The sequence below is a fragment of the Acinonyx jubatus genome, chromosome D1 (genome assembly GCF_027475565.1).
Source record: "Acinonyx jubatus isolate Ajub_Pintada_27869175 chromosome D1, VMU_Ajub_asm_v1.0, whole genome shotgun sequence".
Classification (NCBI taxonomy): domain Eukaryota; kingdom Metazoa; phylum Chordata; class Mammalia; order Carnivora; family Felidae; genus Acinonyx; species Acinonyx jubatus.
The window spans coordinates 100,617,067-100,623,401 of NC_069390.1; positions in this window are offsets into that span (position 1 = coordinate 100,617,067).

Genomic DNA, 6,335 nt, shown 5'->3' on the forward strand with positions numbered 1-6,335 from the left:
ACATCAATGGCCTTTGTCTGGGATACTGTCAGCTGATGGAGAGGCCTGATTAATAGACTAGGAGATGACAGGGCTCACTCTTGTCACTTTCTTCTTTTCTGAAACATTTCTCTCCTTTGGGAGCTAAATAAGCTGGTCAGTTTTGCTTTGCTTCTTTCTTTCTTTCTTTCTTTCTTCCTCTTTCTTTCTTTCTTTTTCTTTCTTTCTATCTGATATTTTTTTTCCTGGTTTTTATCCATACCTCCAGCACAGATTTTGCTTCATTTACTTTCACTGCAGGCTCCAATCTTCCCCACTCCCAAAACAATATCCTCTACCCTAGTGCATAAAATATATATATTAAAGCTTCAAATTGCCTCTGCCTCCTTAAGCTTTTGGAAACTTTTACTGTGAGGGTCTGCAAAACCTAAATTTGGGGCCTGCACTATTTGGTGCGTATCTCTTTGCCTCAGAGGAATCTTCTGGCTTTTTTTTTTTTTTTTTTTTTTTTTTTCCATTTCAAAGCCCTTGGGTCCACACAAATGCTCTCAGAGAGCTTTTTTTCCCCCCTTAGCAAAAATTCAGGTTTGTCACCAGGAAAGAAGAGGTTTTTCTGTGGAAATCTTCCTCATGCTGGTTATAAAGCCGCTCACATCTCAGTGTGAACTCTGCTAACTCACCAGCCCGTTGTCTTTGTGAGTGAGAAGTGAAATCCACACAAAGGTATAAAGAGCTGATCCATATAAAGATTGCTCTCTGGATTTCCATTGGGCAGCAGCTTTCTGATGATTGCATCTTTGCTGTAGACAGCTGTGCAATCGAGGTAACAGCAGGACTCCAGATGTGTTGGGACTTGCTAGGCAACAGACCTAGAAGTTTGGCCAAATCAGCCCCAGATAATCACCAGAGAAAGGGAGAAAGAAATGCAGGGCTGGTCGAGAATTTCTGTGTAATTCAGGGGCTGGGGCATTAACCCAGTGGACAGAGAGGGAACGAGTTGGGAGGTTTACTTCTCATAGGAAGCATGAGGTCTTTCCTTTGCCTGTAAGAAGCTCGTAGGATAGAGCTGCAGGGCTCTGTGCAGGGAGGTGCCACACGCAGTGGTTAGAAGCCTGGGCTCATGTGTCCGGCAGACCTCCTTTTGACTCTGGGTCCCGCCTCTGACTAGCTGTGTGACTAGTCCTGACATTTAACAGGGCTGATGCTTACGAAGCAATTCTAACATGCTTGACACAGTTCATTATGACATCTCTTCTTCTGCAAAGGGGCATTTAACAACCAGCAAGATGCCTCGAGTACATGGAACTGGAGAGGCTAGGGCGTGGTAAGGATTACTCAAAAATCCAGTTCTCCTTAGTCTTGAAAACCAGTATTGCATCGTATGTTAACTAACTAGAATTTAAATAAAAATCCGAAAAGGAAAAAAGAAAATAGGAACCTTGATGCAAGTAACAGGGATTCCCAATTCACTCAGCAATTTTGTGTTGCTTACTTATTTTACTTGTTATTTTTTTTATAAATTTACTTCCTAAAAAATAAGATCACTTTCCTCCAGTGACTAGACCTATGTTACCAATTCGGCTATACTTTCTTAATTTTTATTACTTGTTTCTTTCAGATTTAATCACCTTAAGGGGGCTTTCTTTATCCAAATAATAACATTTCTTTAGAACCCTGTAACAAAGGAAAGGCCCCCAATAAAATGTGAACTAGCATCCCCCAAAATCAGTGGTCTTAGTGTACTTTTCATCCTAATAAAACTGCCTACTATGTTAGCAATTAAAAAAAAAAAAACAATCCAGTTCTCCTGTTTAGTGTTCTTTCTATTTAGTGTTGTTTACACCGGCAACTCCAAATTTCCTCATTTTAAGATCATTTGGTTGAGTCACTCCAGAATGCAGTCTGGAATTTGAATATTAGTCAAATGTCCCACGTAAGTTTTAAGATAGAAAAAACAAGTTTGAGACAGATCAGCAATGCACTGCAATACCCAAGGGATTGCTCAGAGAAAGGCTCTCATTCCTTATGTATCTCTTCTGTACATACAGAAGATGGGGGGGGGGGGGGGGAGGGAAATGAACTGTTGCTCCCAAGAAGTAAAACGGACCCAAGAAAGAGTAATCTAAACAGTTCTTGCTGCTGTCTCTGCACAAAGTAACCAACTTTTCACAGAACCTCAGGAGAGAAAAATCTGTGTGCCTATCTGTGAAATTAACCACAGTTGTTGAGAAGGCTCACAGAGGTTCCCTCTTGGGCACATTTTACTGGAGATCAGTCTGCTTTGGAGGGACCTGGCTTTTCCTTGGACTTTGCTAGAAATCAGGGAGCTATTTGGAGCTTGTACAATTCAGGCATTCAGGAAAAAGAGCCCCTCAAGAGGGAACAGCCAAAGAGCAGATGGTAAAAAGTGTTCTTGGTGTCTCTTGAACACTAATGCCCTGGAAACTTTGTTTCAACTTGGGCTTTTATGGTTACTTTGGGCAACCACAGAGGATAACAGAACTGTGGCCGCAGCCACGCTGGAGAGGAGAAGCACGTGTTCTAAAGCATTTTAGGTACAAAGGCAGGTGGCTTCAAATCGACTGCAGGTTATGGAATGGAAAAGCCCATTGTCGTTTTGGTCTTTGCAGGGAGCCAGGAGTAAATAATACTTCTCATATAGCTTTAGCCCTGTGCTATCTTAATTGCAATCTCTGGTGAGATTTGGAGTTATGCGTTTTTAACAAGCAAACCATAAAATAAGGTTTAATCTCCCCAGAGCCCTGGAGTTAATTTATCTGTCCACAGGCTAAGATCTTTTTAAAGGTTAAGAATGCTTGGGTTTTCTTTCTAGGTCTCTGGGTTGGCTGGAACGCCTGCAGGTGTCTCCTACGGCTGGCGGCTGGAATCTGGCTTTCATCAGCGCTAAAGACCCAGCCTTTAGGAAAGCCTGCAATCAGAATTAGGTGTTGGGTCCTAGTATTCACAGATTGTCCCTCATCCTGGTAGAGAGGAATTAGCATTCATGAGGACCGTGTCTGTGGAAGAAAGTACATTTGACTTAGCTTCGGAAGGTCAGAGATGGAGCCTTTGCTCTGTAATTAGGAGCGGTGGGATTTGGGGGAAATCACTTAACCTCTCTGAGCTTGTTTCCTCATCTGTAAAATGGGTATAATAATATCTACCCTGCAGTCTTCATAGAGGTTCTGTGAATGTTAAATGGTATGTAGAGGTCTTTTAAAAAATATTAAAGCTCGACATAGATGTGAAGCTAACTTTGTTACTTAGTTATTCATCCAGATAGAGTTTGTTGCCTTTGTCAAAGAAAGTATTCTCCCGTGAAGCCATACTATGGAAGGAAGTTCCCAGGTATTCAGAACACTCCTAAAACCCATTCCTGGCTCCCAGCAGGCCAGTACAGATTTAGTGCCAAAATACAGAAAGCACAGATTATCACACAGTTATCCCTTGGACCTAACTGCCTAACCAATGAATGAATATACGTATATAACCTCTATCACTTGGCTCAGCAGGGCCACTTGCCAGGGTCAGAACACCTTTCCTGCCCTTGGCAGCCTTAGGGGGGTACAATGACTGATCCAGATCCACCAGTGGGGGTCCACTCTCATCTATCTGCAAAGCTGTGCCCCAAGGGCATAAGAGGGGAGGCTGCCTCCACTCTGGGTAGAGGTGGAAGAGGAAGAGCTCGGGATGATAGGTCACTGGTGGACCATTATTTGCAGATTACTCTATGGTCCTCCCTCACCTGGACTTCTCAGCCCCATTGACTGGCATCTCCACCTTCAAGTCCTATTGCAACCTACCCACCTGTGCCTCCTCCCAATGCATCGTGCCCTCCCTACGGTCACACCTCCTATCCCATTTTCACGAGCCTCCTTCCTGCATCACCTCCCCTTTTTATGTCCTCCCAAATCATTTCACTACTACCTATGAGATCTCAATCACAAGGGCACATCTTTCAGGAAGCCTTTTCAGATTGACAGTATCCTTCTCTTGCTCTCATCACTCTTTTCCTGCAAACTCCCTTTGTGGTATTTGTATATTGGGTTGTGTTATTATACACCCACCTAATGAAAGTCAGCATGGCTAGGGACAGGGCTGGGATGGCACCTGACCAAAGGTCCTTGGGAAAAGCTGATTCTTGCATCTGTGCCCTGCTCTGTTGGGGCTTTGCTGAAATGATCCATGGGGCAGCGTTGGACAAGCCAGAGGCCCTGTACAGAGGTAGGGGAAGCTCGTGCCACAGCTCTAGATTTCTCCTTAGCCACACGCTCAAGTGTTCAAGTGTTGTTAGCGTTTCGGACGGCAAGCCATGTGGCAGGAATAAAGGGTTAGGATGTGTGAACCAGAAAGGAACAGAAGTGTTCCTCTAGAATATCATTCTAATCTCAGTACTCCATACCTTGTAAGGCTTCCCTGTTCCCAGGACACAAAGGAGAAAGTCCACTCTCCTCTGCCAGGCACACAAGTCCCCGTACAATTGCTGCTGCCTGTCTGTGATGCCTCCCTGCCTGCAACAACACATCCCAGAGTTAAACTACCTCAGACATGCTGGGGTACTGGCACGTCCCTCGTCGACATCGTCCGTGTATTGCCTCTCTGTCTGGAACATGCCTTTTGCCATCTTTCTACCCTCCCAGGTGTGATCTAGGCAGCTAAATCGTACGCCCATGAGGCTTGAATCAGATCTCCTCAGGTTGGAATCAAGTTTGCCTTCCCGATGCTCCTAGAGCATGTCGTTTCTTTATGTTCACTTATGCCACATGACCATTGCCTACCTGCACGTGCATATGGCTGCTTCCTGCCAGGTGGGACCTCTGACACTCTGGCACCTTGGACTCTGTCTTCCTTCCTACCACTGAGCCTGATGCCTCCCATCCAGGAGCAGGGGCTGTACCCATGAGTGGGGTTGGGTCAAAGTTAGTGAATTAAGCCACAGGATATCAGGAAAATCCCAACTACCTTCCCACCTCAGCTACAACACCCTGCCCTTCCTGTCCCTCTCCCCCACCCCCCCCCAATGGCACCCATTTCCCATGGGCAGGGCTCTAGGAACACATGGCTTGCAGGCCGGGCAGGAAGTTGAGACATCCTGTTGAGAACCTGCTCCCGCCTTGTTGGCCTGAGGCCGAAGACACGCAGCCGCTAAGGAGGACCAGTGGAAGGGAACCTCCAATCCTTCTCTGCCCCCCTCACATGCCTCTTCCATTTGCCTTTGTCTGTGGCTTTGGAGCTATTTGGGAGACACCTTGAGACAGCTGGAGAAGCAGCAATAATCCAATTAAAGCGTCTGACACTCTGGGCTGGTAGCATCTTGGCGGGGAGGAGGTGGACACACAGGGGCTGTTTCTGGTTCCATCTGTGATATGTGTTTTACTGGCTGTCGATACCTACAGGGAAAACACTAGCAGTAAGATTCACAGATAAAACACAGTGCCCTCTGCTTCCTCCCCGGGGTGTTTTCTTGAGAAATTGGTTTCTGGGCAGGGAGGGGACAAGACTCCTTCTTCTCCTTCCCTCACTTCTAGGGCATTAGAGGAGCTTGAGAGCGGAAGAGAGCTTGGAGGGAAGGGAGAGCAAATGAGAGGAGCCAGCGGGGTTTTGAAAAGTCATAAACAACCTCTTGGCCACAGGAGTTTCCCAGAGTGAGAGACCAATTCCTTTCCAGATTCTGTCTCTCCTCTCCCCTGCTCCCCATGTTCCACTCTCTCGCTCTCCTCTCTGCCTTCTTTCTTAGGCAACGGTCATTGTTCCATCTCTGGGAGTCTCAGAGGGTCATCTGAGCCCAGACAAAGCATGGAAACTTGCTTTGGAGATGAGAAAAGAAGAACTCAGAATCCAACTACTGCACCTTTCACTGAGGATATTAGAGCTTGCCGCAAAACGGTGATTGATGGAGCTGAGTGGTGTCCCGGGAGCAGGGTGTTACCACTCTCTCAGTCCTCTCTCTGTCTCCGTCACTCACCTCCAGCCCTGCCCACCACCCCCTGCACCCCTTCCCAGATGCCCCTCATGCTGCCTGAAGCCAAGGCTCGGGCAGGCTCCCCACATCCCACTCCAGGCCAACTTGACGGTGTGATAGCTGGAAAAAGTTAAATGCTTTTCCCTTCATTATCAGAAAGAGTTTTATTCTGACTGAAGTGAACAATATGAAGAGACAGCACAGAGCTTTGGCGGAGGATGAAAAGTTCCTTCTATCCACAGAGCTGCACTTCAAAGTGTCCTGTGAAAAGGTTCCACTTTAATTAGGGGGAGGAAATTGCCATGTAACTTAATTAATATCAAAAACATTTTTTTTTTCTTAAACACAAGAAAGAAAGATGGCTACATAGAGAGGGAGAAAGGAACTGACAGCG